This window comes from Macaca fascicularis, chromosome 8 (assembly GCF_037993035.2).
Source record: "Macaca fascicularis isolate 582-1 chromosome 8, T2T-MFA8v1.1".
Classification (NCBI taxonomy): domain Eukaryota; kingdom Metazoa; phylum Chordata; class Mammalia; order Primates; family Cercopithecidae; genus Macaca; species Macaca fascicularis.
In genome coordinates, this window is record NC_088382.1 from 118485369 (window position 1) to 118503107 (window position 17739).

A 17739-nucleotide genomic window follows, 5' to 3' on the forward strand; every position below is an offset into this window, starting at 1 on the left:
GCCTTGCTAACTCCAATTTTCCCTTCTTGGCTCAGCTCAGGCAGCTGGAATCCTTCCCCAGTCCTCCCTGGCTGTGTTAGTAAGCAACCCTCTTTATAGCAGAGTAGCTTGTGCACAAATAACCCTTGTGGTTAATTGTGCTTCCCTGAAGGCAGGGCTTATTTAACTTGCACTTATGTCCATAGAGTTGGCATAGAACCTGACACTTAGTGGATGAGGCTGCTGATTGGGGTTGATACCTGGCCTATCTCCCAAAGGCTTTACTTCCTCTAGTTCATCTGAGTTATGAGTCCTATCTCACAATCCTTCCTGTAGACAGCCAAAGAGTCTCATTATTTTTCCTGTCTCTGATCATAGCAACACTTTAGCAGGAGTTCTTTGAGTGTGTCTCAACACACATTATGCTTTGAGAATTCTATGTATATATTATAGGATTAATTCATTCTGAATATGCAGCTTCTCTAAGCTTGTAGGCCTTAGTTTTTGTATTTCTTTTCTTTTTCTTTCATTTTGCACTTTTCAGAAAGATAATAAAAACAACTTTGGTTTTCAAATTTTTTGAATGAAAATAATTGCATATATTTATAGGGTACAAGGTGTTTTTATACATGTACACATTTTGGGATAATTAAATCAAACTAAGTGACATAGACATCACCTTACATACTTATCATTTTTTTGTGGTGACTGCATTTAAAATGTACTCCCTTGGCAATTTTTCAGCATACAATACATTATTATTAACTACAGTCACCATGCCATGTAGTAGATCTCAAATACTTATCCTCCTGTCTACGTGACCAACATCCCTCCATTCCCCACTACCCTCCAGCCCAAATAACGTTCCTTGTGTTTTCATGTATTATGTGCCAGCCCACTGGCTAAGTCTTTTCCTGTTACCTTATTGAATCCTCAAAGTACCACTAAGAAGTAGTTGTCTCCAACATGTAAATAGGAACCTGAGGCTCAAGCAAATAAAAAAGCTAAGTTACAATTGGGACCCAGGTCAGTCTGATTGCCTCCTTCAGTGACAAAACAAGGAGCTATGTCTGAAGTCAAAAAGTCTCTTTATTTTTGTTTTTAAAAAATTCTTAATTTAGTACTTGTAAAATGAGAACATTAACACAAATAATAAACACAATCTTGATGTAAAATTTTCCAAGATTGAATCATTGAAAAACTAGGGAGATTTGGAAAAGAATAGAATTGACATTATGTAACAACAAATTAATTTTCCTATCTCAAAATTTTATCTGTAAATACAGACCAGAGCTAAGTGCCAAACTGAGCGACAAACCATTACAGACCAAAAGAATATTTTTTCCTATAACTCACAATAAAATGTAAACATGACTATAAATACTGCTCATCATGATGAGTGCTTAGGGATTCTTTATTACACGTGGGAGGAGCAGTCATCTTGATAAATGTCTAGAGTTGGATTCCATTTGAGAAGTACTTCTTGTTCCAGAAAAAAAAAATCTTCACATTGTTACCATTTTTTTTGATCCTAAGTAACACTGTAAAGAGAGTATCTTACAATTTGTTCCATTCAAAATCTCCTCTGAGAGATTTTGAGCAACACATGCCATTGATCAAGAATTTCAACATTGCTCTTTCCAGCCAGCGCCGAGCGATGGGCATTTCTAGGGACAACTGGCACAAGCGCCGCAAAACCGGGGGCAAGAGAAAGCCCTACCACAAGAAGTGGAAGTATGAGTTGGGGCGCCCGGCTGCCAACACCAAGATTGGCCCCCACCGCATCCACACAGTCTGTGTGCGGGGAGGTAACAAGAAATACCGTGCCCTGAGGCTGGATGTAGGGAATTTCTCCCGGGGCTCAGAGTGTTGTACTCGTAAAACAAGGATCATCGATGTTGTCTACAATGCGTCTAATAATGAGCTGGTCCGTACCAAGACTCTGGTGAAGAATTGCATGGTGCTTATCGACAGCACACCGTACCGACAGTGGTACGAGTCCCATTACGCGCTGCCCCTGGGCCGCAAGAAGGGAGCCAAGCTGACTCCTGAGGAAAAAGAGATTTTAAACAAAAAATGATCTAAAAAAATTCAGAAGAAATATGATGAAAGGAAAAAGAATGCCAAAATCAGCAGTCTCCTGGAGGAGTTCCAGCAGGGCAAGCTTCTTGAGTGCATTGCTTCCAGGCCGGGACAGGGTGGCCGAGCAGATGGTTATGTACTAGAGGGCAAAGAGTTGGAGTTCTATCTTAGGAAAAATCAAAGCCCGGAAAGGCAAATAAATCCTCGTTTTGTCTTCACCCGTGTAACAAAGGTATTTATTGTTCTGTTCAAAAAAAAAAAAAAAAAAAAGAATTTCAACATTACTTATAGTATCCATGGAGGACTTTTCATTTTGCAAAATGCATTTCCATTTCACAGATCTTTTTGAAGTACACAAAGCCTGTCTCAAACACAAAGTCAAGCAAACCATGACCTCCATTCTCCAACTAGATCCTAGAAACTTAAAGTTTTATTAAAGATCACTACCAAAGGAGGTGAACATGATTTGAATATTCTGTATAAAAGTTGGCCACGTATTATAAGTTGTTTCTTTTATAGGACCAATTTTCTGAGGCCTTTAAGGAAAAAATATTTGGCACTTATGAAATAAGACAAAGTTGCTATAAAGACAACATCCCAAGACTATTTGGAAATTTAGTTTCAACTATTTATCACATTATATATGTTGTTTCTCTCAGGCTAAAGGAATATAATATATTGTATGATCTCAATCACTTAAATACATGCATTTATATGTTAGAAAAATAATTGAGGAAATACCTCCCAAATACTACCAAAGTTATTTATTTGTGCTAATCCTACAAACTTTTTTTTTTGAGATGGAGTTTTGCTCTTGTTGCCCAGGCTGGAGTGCAGCGTTGCAATCTTGGCTCAACGCAATCTCTGCCTCCCGGGTTCAAGCGATTCTCCTGACTCAGCCTCCCAAGTAGCTGGGATTACAGTCATGCACCACCACACCCGGCTAATTTTATATTTGTAGTAGAGTCAAAGTTTCTCCATGTAGGTCAGACTGGTCTCGAACTCCTGACCTCAGGTGATCCGCCCGCTTTGGCCTCCCAAAGTGCTGGGATTACAGGCGTGAGCAACCACGCCCCGCCTGATACTACAGACTTTTAAAAAATATATTTTTTGTATTCCAAGTTTATAATCAGATAATAACAAACATTAATAATAAGATTAAGAATCTGTCTTGCAAAATATGGCATAATAATTAAAAGCTAAGGCTTTAGAGATAGGCAAACCAAAGGTTTAACTCTGTCTTTGCAAATTAATAGTTGTGTGATCTTCAGCAATTTACTTCACTTTTCTAACCTTCATTTTTGTTGTATTTTATTTTATTATTTTTATTATTTTGGTTTTTGAGACAGGGTCTCACTCTGTCTCCCAGTCTGGAGTACAGTGGCGTGATCTCGGCTCACCGCAACCTCCTCCTCCCAGGCTCAAGCGAGTCTCCTGCCTCAGCCTTCCTAGTAGCTGGAATTACGGACACCCATGACCACGCCTGGCTAATTTTTGTATTTTCAGTAGGGACAGGGTTTCACCATGTTGTCCAGGCTAGTCTCAAACTCCTCACCTCAAATGATCCACCCACCTTGGCCTCCCAAAGCGCTGGGATTACAGGTATGAGCCACCATCCTGGCTGTTTTTGTTGTATTTTAATAGAGTAAATAATATTTAGAGTACAGTTATTATGAAAGTTAGATGAGATTATCTGGGTGGCACAATAAGAGATACTGAATGGAAATTATTAAAATGCTCCCATTCTTTGCCATTCAAAGTGTCTGAGTTCTAAAGAAGAGCTTTTGGATTTGCTGATCACTGTCACAAACACACAAATTATATTCCAAATACAGGACAGTTTTGAGAATAAAACAGGACACTAAGATCAATAAAATTATACAATTTTAAATATATATAGACTGGCAAATGGGTTTAAATACAACTATGTTGTAGGCTAGTAAGAATAATAAACCAATTTTCAAAAATAAAATTCTTTCTAAAATAAAATACTATATAAGATAATACAAAATTTTAAAAAACTTGTAGTTGATTATCTAATAGAATACAAGCAGAATAACTATTTTGCATAGATGCTCATTCACTTTAATCAGTTTCTTAGCTGTATCCACTTTTAATATTGTTTCTGTTATTCTTCTGAAGATTATATTTTTATCCCTATTATAGAATTGTCTTATTTTTAATTGCCTTCAATCTTCTTCAAATTTGCATTTCAGGATTAATAAATTTGATATTCTGATGCCTTCAATTGGCTCATCTCTGTAAAATATGAAGTTTTGATTGAGAAAAAAATAATAAACTTCCTCTCTTAGTGCTCTGCTACCTACTAAGCTCAGAAACATTCTGCTTAATAGGGAAAATGATCAGTTCTATATTTTTAGTGTGTAATACTTTAGCCAAAATATTTCCATAGATACTATCTTTTTGCCTTTATTTAGAGTATCTTTATTCAATAAATGTTCGTACAGGATACAACCTGTCAAGTAATTTGTCACTATTTACGATACTTTTGAACATTTCACAAAACTTATATGATGTAAAATCACAGACCTCAATTTCATTCTCTTTATGCAAAATATACATATATCCAATTAAAATAGAAGCTCTATCAAAATATTATTTCCATAAGTTGTGATGCTTGAAAGTATAGGTTTTGAATTTCAAAAAATAATTGAGCTCAAAAAATTAATTTATTCAGGTCCTCTCTTGCTATGGAAGAATAAATTTCAATGTCTCCCTGTTTGCAAGTTTTGTTTTCAATGATTACAAAATGCTAAAAGCTTCAAACACTGGAATTTTTGGCAGTCCATTTGTGAACATATTGATTTAAATTTTCTAATTTTGAACACAATGCAAAGTTTAGACGAGTCATTTCAAAATAAGTTCAATATCACTGTAGAACACTTCAGTTAATTTGCAAAGTAGTTATTCAGAGATTCAAACACTTATGAAATGTGATATCGAGTACAAAAGGAGACTACTGTAAATGGTGCTATTATAATACTGCTTGTATTGGGTATGTTTCTTCTTTTTAACTGCAATTTCAATACAGCTCATTTGGATGCTGAAGAATTAGGGCAGGCTTGGCAAACTATAGTCCTCTGGCTAAATCTGAAATGTTGCCTGTTTTAGTAAATAGTTTTATTGGAACACAGCCATGCTCTTCTCTTTGTGGATTGTCTGTGGCTGCTATTGCACTAGACAGTAGTTGCAACGAAGACCATATGCCCGGCAAAGCCTGAAACATTTTCTATCTGACCCTTTACAAGACACATTTGCCAACTTCTGAATTAAGAATACACTACAACAAATTCCAAGTATATTTCTGTGTCATGCATTTTTTTATTATAATAGAGTAATAATATCATTTTTGCAATGATACTGTGATCCACCAACATTTATATTTATATTTCTCCGTTGAAACAAATAACGTTATCTTTAATGGTGAATTTCTTAACTGAATTTACACTAGCATTCACAACTTAATGGAGTAAACTCTCAAAAGTTTTACTTTGATTCCATGAAATCAATGAAAAAAGATAACCAGTTATTGGAATTAACTGATTTTCCACTTACAGCGGTTGATAACTGTTCATGGAAGCAGACTCAGGCAATTTCAATGATTAAAATGTTTACTAAAGAATATTCTTGAAATCAACTCCTGTGGAAGAGAAAAAGAAGCAGGATTGAACAGATGGATAAGTCAAGCTGTCCCAAAGAAAACCTCTCCCAGCCCCATCAGACTTATTCTGCCTTGGGCCAACAGGGCTGAACCTTTCAACTTCTGCTTGATTAGTCATTCCCAAAAGAGCGTGACCTTGCCCAGGCAGCTCTCTGCAGCTGAGGCCATCCCTGAGGGACTGACAGGTGTAAACTGTCTGCCAGCAGCCCTTTTAGTAACTGAATCAACCAGTCCTTCCTTGAAGGGAGACCCAGAAGCTACATCACCATGTCTACTGCAGTCCACCCCTAGTACCATGCTGATCCACTTCTTCATATCTGTTTAGGGAGCAACTCCTTCAAGACTCTGGTGGGCCTTGCTTCCTAAGGGAAACTTAGAAGTGGAAAGTTAATGATGAACTATAATCAATTGAAGCTGATCTAAGTCTCTTTGTCTTCCTTTTCTTATTCACCCCAAATTCCCCTCACCCTCAGATAGCACCTCTGTTGATCCTGGCTGGTCACAATGCTTCTTTACAGGCTGAGATTGCCTGAGAATTGTGAATTTTCTATCAAAATTGGGCAAAGGGGGTCCAAGCAGTGCCCAAACAGGTCATCGAGGTGTTAATAACATTCCACCATTGTTTAACAGCAGCCCTTCCTCCTGTTGATCAGAATCAATTATCCTCACCAACATGGTGACTTTTCTTCTTGTTTCATGACCCCTGGGTCCAAAGGAGCCTGAAATTCTCGGACGTTAATCATAGCTTATCTTTATTATCTGGAAGAAGCATTCTCCCTTAAGGAACCAGGACATATAGGCTTAAAGAGCCCAAAATTCTGGCGTCAGAAGGCACAAATTCTCCAAGATGTTCACTGGGAGTAAGGAAGGCTACTCCTGCTTCTACCCCTAGATTTATGGACCAATCTTTTTTTTTTTTTTTTTTTTTTAGTTAAAGACATAGTTCCATATAAAGGTCTTTGATTCAAGCTATATATAGTGACCTGTAGGATGGTGCTCCACCCTCATAGAATTATCACCTCTGAGCTGACATTTTAGCTATGCTTGTAAAATACTGTTTCCAAAACTCTTATCAGATGGCAGTTTCTGATGCCATGGTATGTAATATGACCAGTGAATTCCATGGTCATGGGCCTATTTTGATATCTCCTTTTCTCTGAAATGAGTCCCTATTCTGATGAGATCCTGTGATGGTGAAATCAGACATGCCATACACCTCCAGAGAGTAGTGTTGGTTGAGGCTCTGTGGGTTAAATAGGTAAACCTATAAAGAGAGTGTATAGCTATCTTTGCTTGAATAAATTACTGGCCCTTCCAAAGTGGAAAGAGCTCAACATAGTCCCCTTGCCACCAAGTAGTCAATTGGACTACTTGAGGGATAATGCCATATGATATGGTTTATCTCTGTCGCCAGCAGGTTAGAAATACAGCAGTAGCAACCAGATGGGCCTTGATAAGTGAGATCCGTATTGTTCAGCTGATTGATAGCCAACACGGCTAATCCATTTCTGTAGTCAGTGACACAGCCTGACTGACATCCACTGACTAGAGTGAGACAAGCAAGGTGCCTAGGACAAAAAATTTAAGGAAGTACTCACTCCAGGGTTGTGCACATGCAGGGTCAGCACCTAAGAGTGAGGGCCTCCTTAAATTTTTACACCCTAAGTGCTTCACTTGCCCTAACGCTAGTTGGAGCCCTGCTTAAGTCATTTTGTTTACTTGGTTGTTAAGTGCATCTTTCATGATAGTTACTCCCTGTGATAAAAACCGTTAAATCATTTTGTGTCCATTCCCGTATGCCTATCCATATGAGTCTCCCCTAGACCTTCTTGTGTTTAGTCCTCTAATCTTTCTTCTTCCATTTTCATGATCAATCAGCTATGCCATTCTCCACTTTTCGTGATTCACTATCTGTAGATCTCCTAAAAGTGAGTAAATTATCTGTCCAACAAAGTGGATAACCTGTGCAGTATCCATTAGAAGGATTATCATCTCAACTCTGTCTCTCAAGGCTGCCTTAATTAAGCCTTTAATACTGTCACTGTCTGTTTTATGCCTGCATCCAAATGCCAACCTAATTCATCTGTGAAGGACTCAAACTTTCCCTCCTCCATTAGCTGGTCATACATGACCTTAGGTGTGAACTAAAAGAGGGGTACCGGTACAACCGTGTTGGATAATATGGGAGTCTGGGGCTACCTGCTCCTGCAGCCTGTTTTTACTCCCCCATCGTAGTCATGTTCAATCCTGATGTAACACTTCTGTTTAACAGTAAATTGTTGCTGGGTCTGCTTAACCTAATGACTTAGCATGATATCCTCTATGTAGTTGATAAGTGATGTTTTGTAGCATAGACCCATGCTCCTCATGGAGGGCTGCTAGTTTTGAGTGGAGCCCCTAGGAAAGTGTTCAACAGCAGGCTCACGTTGAGGTACAAAAATCCTTCCACTTGTGCCATACAAACCTGACTATATTAGAAAATTTTAGAAATGATCACAAGGTACATGTGTGGTCCCAGTGGACTGATGTAAAATCTACCTTAGAAGGATCGCATTTATTACATGGCCCTTATGCTTCCACTATAACCAGAGGGTTGGAAGGGAAGATGATGATGCTTTGGGTCTTCTGGTGTCAATGTGTGTTTAACAGCCCTCAAAATGTTTGGTAGTTTTCCTTTCCCTGGTGTATAGTTACTGAGTAAACGGCCATAAGTCCCTCTGGAGGAAGAACTGGGTTGATCTTTATCAAGTGTACTTGCTGTAGTTCCTTCTTTTTAGAAACCCAACCTCTTTTCAGTCAAGACATTCTGAAACAAACAAAAAAAACTGCTCAAGGTCTAGAAACTGGGCAGGAGATGATTACTCTTTTTTGAGACAACTCCTTAGATTCCTAATTATCCAGCCTGATTTTCTTCTCACAGTATAAGTTGACTTCCAGCTAAGAAAGTTGAAAAGAAAACCACGGACACAGAGACAATATGTACAATATTTCTAATCAAAAAAGAATTTTAAATATCCAGACTCTATAGAGAACTCCTACAATAAGAAAAAGATGAAAAAGAATAAAGATGCTTGAACAAGGACTTCAATGAAATGATACATATGTAGCCAATAAGCACATGAAAAGGTACTGAGCATAGAGAGACTCCTGCTTTTGCACATACTGGAGTAACTAGTATTAGACTACCAAACTGCCACAAACAACTTTAAAACTGGACAAAATGTATAAAAAACGGCTTTTGGACATTAGATGACAGATAGAAAAGTGCTGTAATCCCTTAGAGAAGAGAAACCAACAAGGCTACCCTTACAATTGCCCTCACTTTCCTTTTCAATGCAATTTCTGGAATGAGACCCAGAAAGGAATTCCTGATAGAGAATGAGAATCTCTTAGAGCTATGGAGACAGCATTTAAAGTTTTGGGCTGCTGCATAGGCTAAGATTTACAAGGCAGGTTATGAGACATAGAGAGTGGTTTTGAGGATGGGGTACAGAGGAGTCCCCTTAGTCTGGCTGATCATGAACAGGGTATGTACAACACTGAGAAAATGAAACAACCAGGGAAAGAATTACCACTGAAGAACTGTTAAGTCAAACAACAACTGAAACTCATACAGGGCTGTGAGATATTAGAATTACAGTTAGAGTTGGAAACCCTGATTGAATACCATCATTTTAAATAAAAAACCTAGAAAAACCCAGGCCTGAGGAGTGGAGGTTATTTAGTCTTGAATAAAGGCTATTCTAGACTCAGTTAAGCAAATTAATGCCTGCAGAGAAAAGTAATATTCTACTAAAGAAAATTTTTAAAACTCCACTCAACAAATTAGAAACTATAATGTCTAACATACAATAAAAAATTACTAAAAATGCAAAGAGGCAAGAAAATGTGGCTAATAACATGAAAAAAATCAGTCAGTTATATGCATAATGGCTGAGAGAGGTGATCAAATTAGCAAATGATAACTTTAAAAGAGCTGTTATAAATATGTTTAAGGCTGGGTGCAGTGGCTCACGCCTGTTATCCCAGCACTTTGGGAGGCTGAGGCAGGTGGATTATGAGGTCGAGAGATCGAGATCATCCTGGCCAACATTTGGTGAAATCCCGTCTCTACTAAAAATACAAAAATTATCTGAGCATGGTGGCGAGCGCCTGTAGTCCCAGTTACTCGGGAGACTGAGGCAGAAGAATTGCTTGAACCCAGGAGGCGGAGGTTGCAGTGAGCCCAGATTGTGCCACTGCACTCCAACCTGGTGACAGAGTGAGACCCTGTCTCAAATAAATAAATAAAAAGAAATAAATAAGCAAATAAATATGTTTAAGGCTATAAAGAAAAGCATGAACATAATAAGAAAGCAAATAGAAAATGTTGATAGAGATAAACAAATAAAATGTGAAGTCTAGAACTGAAAAACAAAATAACTAAAATGAAAAATTCACTGGATGGCTTACCAACAGATTAGACACTAAAGAAGAGAAGATCAGTGAATATGAAAATAGCACACAGAATCTACACAAATTGAAACACAGACAGGTGAAAAGCCTTATCAAATAAATTACAGTGAGCTACCACTACAAACTTACCGAAATGACTAAAATTAAAAGATTTACCAAGAAGAGTTGCTGAGGATATGGACAATAAAAACATTGCTGGTGTGAGTACACATAACCCAGTAATTCCAGTCCTATGTAAATCCCCAAAAGAAACAAGTGCACATGTCCACACATGTGCACGTACACACACAAACACACACACAGCTTGTATAAGCATGTTCAGAGTATTCTATTTGTGATAGCCTTCAGTTAGAAACAACCCAAGTGTCCAGCTAGCAAATGGATAGGCAATGTGTGGTATATCTTTTTAATGGTATAAATGAAAAAAAAAAAAAAGAGCTACTGATACACAAAACAACATTAGTAAATTTCAGGGACATTATGCTTAGTGAAAGAAAACAGAGAAAAAGCACTATATATTCTTCATAAAGCAGTGAAGCTAATCTATGATAATAGAAGTCAGAGTGGTTTCCTCTTAAGCGAATATTCACTAAAAGGCCTCAGTGAACTTTCTGAGGTTTTGAAAAATTTATTTGTAGGTGATGGTGACAAGGATGTGTACATGCGTAGTTTCATCAAGCCACATTCAAAATTTTTGCATTTTACAAAGACATGAATTCTCCTAGAAGAATCTTAGAGGAAATAAAAAGACCTAGGAGTGAAAAAAGTAGAGAAAGGATGTATGTGCAATTACTATCTGCACAGGTGCATTTTTCAAAAGAAGAGATAACTGTAAAGGATTTTTGGAAGTGTTGCTTTGTATGTGCTACATAATACACTCCTTACAGTCTTTAAGAAAATACTAGTAAGGATTTGTGTGTGTGTGCACATAGAAGGGTAAGAGAGAGTAAGATATACATTTTTTGGATGTGGAATTATGCTGAGACTCTTTTATATATTCTTTTTTTTTTCTTTCGAGATGGTGTCTCCCTCTATCACTCAGGCTGGAGTACAGTGGCGCTATGTTGGCTCACTGCAACCTCCGCCTCGTGGGTTCAAGCAATTCTCCAGCCTCAGCCTCCCAAGTAGCTGGGGTTATAGGTGCTTGCCACCAAAACCGGCTAATTTTTTGTATTTTTAGTAGAGTCAGGGTTTCACCATACTGGTCAGGCTGGTCTCGAACTCCTGACCTCAGGTTATCCACCTGCCTTGACCTTCCAAAGTGCTGGGATTACAGGCGTGAGCCATCATGCCCGGCTGAAGATTTAATACATTCTTATTTCATTAGATTCCATATGTTAACTCATCGGCACCATTTCTGATACATATATGATGTTCAAAAATTATTTTAAATTATTGTTATTGTAATATTGTTTATTAACCCATTTCTAGGTAAGGGTTGGTATCCTGTCCTTTTGACTTATCTTTTGCATAAATAAATATTCATACAGCCAGTCAACATACAACTAAAACCTTACATTCAGACCTATAACTTGCTTAATTTGAAGAAATGTTCAGACTTGGGTATGACAGACCATTCTAGTTATTGTGCTAAGCCACAAATCTTTACCATATTTTTGATGTTTCCCCTAGGCTATGTTTTTGTTGGGGATGGGATGTATCTTTCCTTTAATTCAAACAATTTGAGGAGTTTGTAAAAACAAACATGATAATTTGGCTCCAAATAATCTATGCCAAGATTTGGTTAGGCATCTGCCTATTTTTTCAGCCATATTTCCAATTAAGAATATGAGACAATTTGTGCCAAATTGTCAGCTAACTCTGTCCTTTCCCTGCACAGAGATGAAAATTCTTAGTGAGTGCGCAGGTATCTCCATAGAAAGATAATTCTCACCCTTTTCTGGAGACACACGTCTTTGGAGGCACATCTTGACTTTCTAATCTTACCTAGTATTCTAGTCACATTCTACACACCACCCAATTTTATTTTCACTATAGCACTTCTTACTAAAATTATCCTCCTTATTTACTTGGGATTTTCTGACTTATTTACATGTTTTTTTTTGTTCAATGGCTGTGTCTCATATCTGCCTTGATTAGGGCTCCCCTCATCTTTTAACTACAGTTACAGTTATAGTCCCTACAACCTTAATTAACTGTTGTCTTCTTTTTACATTGAAGTGGCATCACTGTCTGAGGTAAATACCTGAGGTTCGTGATCTCACGCCAGGGAGATCAAGGATGCAAACATACAAGAAGTGAGTTTAAGAGTGGAGGTTTTAATAGGCAAAAGAAAAAGAGTAGCTCACTCTCTCTTGAAGATAGAAAGAGGCTTCCAAATGGGCCTTCTGGTTTCATGGTGAAATACACAGGTTTTTATAGAGCAGCTTGAGGAAGCAGTGTTTGATTTACATAGGGCCCGCGGGATTGGTCAGACCACGTGTTGTGTCCAGAATTGGTGGGTTCTTGGTCTCACTGACTTCAAGAATGAAGCTGCGAACTCTCCCGGTGAGTGTTACCGTTCTTAAAGATGGCGTGTCCGGAGTTCCTTAAGACGTTCAGATGTTTCTGGAGCTGCTTCTTTCTGGTGGGTTCCTGGTCTCGCTGTCAGGAGTGAAGCTGCAGACCTTCGTGGTGAATGTTACAGCTCTTAAAACTAGCGTGTCTGGAGTTGTTCATTCTTCCTGGTGGGTTTGTGGTCTGGCTGGCTTCAGGAGTGAAGCTGCAGACCTTCGCGGTGAGTATTACAGCTCTTAAAGTCACCATGGACCCAAAGAGTGAGCAGCAGCAAGATTTATTGTAAAGATCAAAAGAATAAGAATTCCACAGTGCCGAAGGCGGAACCTGAGTGAGTTGCCCCTGCTGACTCGGGTAGCCTGCCTTTATTTCCTTATCTGACCCCACCCACATCCTGCTGATTGGTCCATTTTACAGAGAGCTGATTGGCCCATTTTACAGAGAGCTGATTGGTCTGTTTTGACAGAGTGCTGATTGGTGTGTTTACAATCCCTGAGCTAGACACACAGTGCTACACAGAAAAGTTCTCCAAGTCCCCACTAGGTTAGCTAGATATAGAGTACCAATTGGTGTATTTACAAACCGTGAGCTAGATACAGAGTGCTGATTGGTGCTTTTACAATCCCTTAGCTAGACCTAATCTCCAAGTCCCTGCTAGACTCAGGAGCTCAGCTGGTTTCACCTAGTGTATTCCACACCGGGGCTGTAGGCCAAGGTGCTGGCCAGTCCCCCGCCATATCCCCATACTCCTCAGCCCCTCCATGGTTGATGGGACTGAGTGCCGGGGAGCATGGGGCAGCGCTTGTTGGTGAGGCTAGGGCCCACCGCATAGGGGGCGGCTGGGACATGGCAGGCTGCAGGTCCCAAGCCCTGTCCCACAGGGAGGCGGCTGAGGCCCGTCGAGAATTTGAGAGTGGTGCATGCGGGCCTGCAGTGCTGCGGGACCTGGTGCAACCTCCGCAGCTGCTGGCCCAGGTACTAAGCCCCTCACTGCCCTGGGCTAGTGGCCCCTGCAGGCTGCTCCAAGTGCGGCCCCTCTGAGCCCGCGCCCACAACCTCCGGAACTTGTGCTGGACTGCGAGCCTGCCCGCAGCCCCAGTTTCTGCCCACGCCTCTGCCTCCACGCTTCCCAGCAAGCAGGGAGCCGGCTCTGGCCTTGGGCAACCCAGAGAGAGGCTCCCACAGTGCCCTGGCGGGCTGCAGGGCTCCTCAAGCACGGCCAGAGTGGGCGCCGAGGCCGAGGAGGTGCCGAGAGCTAGGGCTGCTAGCATGTTGTCACCTTTCAGTGTGATGTTTGCATAGCCCACGAAGAAGCTGGCTATCCCACTATAATCTTTTATTATGCAGATGAGTTCTCTACCTGGCCGCCAGCATGTTGTTTGTTCCTTACTATACACTGTGGTTGACAAAGAAAGGGGAGGATGGAGGCCCCAGGCTGAACATGTCTGGCCCACAGGCAGTCTTTTCCTATTGGCACTGCTGCCAGCATTTAGCTATGCAAGCTTTTTAGGTAGCTTATCTATGTCTGCAGCTCAATTTTACATGCTACTCTTTGTTAGAAAAGAAATGATTTGGGGGCTGCTTTTTATTAAAGGAGAAGCCTTACCAAGGGCTCTTTTCCCCTCACTGTCTAAATAATTTCTTTTTAGTTCCTATATCCATATTGTTTGTAGTTTCTCTACATGTGTTATTTACTGTTGTCCTCCCTTCTGGACTCTAAGTTCCTTGATATTCTTGTATTCTCCAAAAGACGTATCTAGCACAGTGCTGAATATATAGTACAAAGACATCACAAGCTCAGATTTCTAAAAGGATTCCTATGAATCCTCAAAACATATTTACATAAGGCTTTTATTTAAAGGCAAATGCTACATCCAGTAAGAGAAAAGAACATCAGTCAGCATTGGAAATCCATAAAACATCAAGATGCTAGTTTGTTAGGGTTCTTTTTCATGTAGTAACGTGCTTCATCTCTGGATTGAACTGCCAAGTTTTGTATGATGAATCTTAATTCAGGTGAAGTCAAGTTCCCAGCAGGGTCTTTTATGTTCCCCTGGTCACAAAGCGAATCTCAACTGTCTAACTGGTTGAAACAGCTAAAAATGAACAGTAAACAAACCAGTCTTAGCTGTCCTCAGGGAAGTTTTGGACTTTAAATAGCACATCATAAGTCTCATTTCGCTTTTCTTGGTCAAGAGTCAAAGTCAAACATCCAGGTATCCTCAGAATCAGGATAGTCTCAGTTCTCCATGCACAGGTTCTCAGCAAATGCTTCTCGGTTTATTAACAAGTTCACATACTGAAAAATATAATTTGGTCATATTTCTAATCTGTTTTCGCCTATATGAAGCTATAAAAACATATTTTTGTTTTTTTTCATAAACTCTTAAAATACTTAGTTTCCTCGGGGAGGGAGAAGATAATTGATTTCTCATCCCAAATGTTGAATTATTTCTCTGTTGGCTCTCTTCTTAGAAAAGAATGAATTTTTAATCTTGTTACATATATTCCAGTTCACAAGGCATGATTGTCTATGTGTCTGTGAATGCTTCATTTTAATTCAATAGATCCTTTTTAAAGTCTTAGATTATTAAAGACATAATAAGGGAATGGCCAGCATGCCAGAGGCAAAGTACCTTCACTTAGAAGCATAAAATTAATTGAAATTGTCTTTTGTTTGAAGACGGTACTACTACTAAGAACATGCCACAGAGTATATATTTAACAGTGACTATAAATCCAGCCACCTCATTGTTATAAATATATTAACCTGGCAAATGCATGGCTATTTGAGAGTTTGGTGGCCAAGCTGATCAAGCCCCTTGGTGTGGAGCAGTATTTTCTGAAACTGGAGTAGTTTTAGCTAGTTGGGTCCAGGAAAAGCATGCCCTAGAATCACATGTAGGTCAATGGACTAGGATATCTGTGAGGATAGAAGCTTCTATCTCCTTTATGGTTGTATCTTTGGTGCTTAGCATAGTGATGGCACATAGTAGTGAATGTAGATAGTCAATGTATACTTGTTGAATGAGTGAAGGACAAACAAAATAAAAATGAATAAAGACTCACAATTGTGAACTACATCCTCACTCAAGTTAAGGCCAGAGGTTCTAATTTTTATTTTCATAGAGAGAACAAGATTCAGATGGTCTTTTTATGGGGCATTAGAACTGGCTACAGAGGCACCCAGCCAATTCCACCCCACAGATGGAGCTATAATGGCATGACCATTCCCCACTCGTTAGTGGAGCCAGTTTCCAACTTACTCAGGTTTTGGTAAAAGCATGACAAATGTGGAGATTGGAGAGATAATGATTTTGGCAAAGAAAAGGATAAAGATAATACCCACTTAAAATGCAAATAAAAACACCCCCTCCCTGTTCTGACCATCCAGTGACTTCCTTTCTTTGTATTATAAAGTCCAGAGTTCTTATCCTGATCTACAAGGCCCCATTCTGACCTTATCTCCCAGAGCTCTTCCCTGTGCTCATGCACTCAGCTTCGTTGGCCTTCTTCCTGCTTTTCTTTTCTTTTCTTTTTTTTTTTTTTTTTTGAGACGGAGTCTCGCTCTGTCGCCCAGGCTGGAGTGCAGTAGCCGGATCTCGGCTCACTGCAAGCTCGGCCTCCCGGGTTTACGCCATTCTCCTGCCTCAGCCTCCCGAGTAGCTGGGACTACAGGCGCCCGCCACCTCGCCCAGCTAGTTTTTTGTATTTTTTAGTAGAGATGGGGTTTCACCGTGTTAGCCAGGATGGTCTCAATCTCCTGACCTCGTGATCCGCCCGTCTCGGCCTCCCAAAGTGCTAGGATTACAGGCTTGAGCCACCGCGCCCGGCCTCTTCCTGCTTTTCAAACACACCGAGTGCACTTATATTCAGAGACTTTGATATTGGTGGCCTCTGACTGTATCACTTACTCCAGGGCTCCCTGGCACTACTTCCCTAGCTTCCTACAAACTCCTGCCCAAATGATAGCCCCTCAGCATGACCTTCTCTGCACGGGCAGAGTATTTGTGATTCCTGGGCATTATGTTATGGATTTATTTACTTACTAAGTGTGTGAATTTCCCTCCAGAACTTCTCAATGGCAGAAACTGTTTTTTGATGATGTTGTTTTCCCGTTTGTTTGTTTTCTTTACGCTCTTTCTCTAGTTCTTAGAGTAATGGCTAGAACCTACCAGATACTCAGTAAACACTTGTTGAATAAATGCATGAAAACTGGAAGAAATGGATGAATGAATGGCATGATTTGATGGGTTGGTTCTAAAACAAATTAGAGAAATCAGAGAAAATTCCCCTTATTTCACATAAACACTAAAATAATGAACTATGAAAGCAAACATAAGAATAATGGGGAGGGGGGAATTTCTCTTTCTGCAGCCACATCTAACCTTCATTTGTGCTTGAGTGTTGTACCTCTGGGATAAATATTGGTGCACAGTTCTTGGTATAGTTCAGGCACCTGAGGCTAATTAACATTTCATCTAATAATGCTGATACAAAATAGTAGATTTAGTAAAACAGTTTAAGGCAAGACCTACGTGCCTTTTCTTGAGTGATAGTATTGAAAAATTAACAAGAAGCCAAATAACTAATTTTCTTAAAAAGTAAAAGAAAATGAAAATATACCCTTCGTTGATTTGCTGTTGTTGAATTTTTTTCCTTGAGGAAATCACTAAAATTTTACTGAGGAACAGAAGTACATTTGTATGGGCTATTTATCAGAATCACTGAAAAGCAAGAGTAAACAAATTCAACATTTTTTATAATAAAAGCAAATTACCAAACTATCTCACATTTATAAATTCCTTTAGATATAACACACATCTTTCACTTAGTTAAATCTAAATAACAATTTGTTACCTTAATTATTCTCCTTTAATAGAAGATAATTGTTTCTGAAGCAGATATAAAGAATGAAGAGTGAATTTCAACAAATATGTCTTGCTCCTGCTACCATTAAGAAAACAGATAACACCTATAGAATCATGGTCTGTGCTGGGCATTATTCTAAATTATTTCATGAA

The 17739-nt window shown here is 39.3% G+C and overlaps 1 pseudogene; it reads left to right on the forward strand.

The window, feature by feature from the left end:
- Window positions 1–1612: 1612 nt before the first annotated feature.
- On the forward strand, window positions 1613–2334 carry LOC102127335 (small ribosomal subunit protein eS8 pseudogene; annotated as a pseudogene).
- The last annotated feature ends 15405 nt before the right edge of the window (window positions 2335–17739 follow it).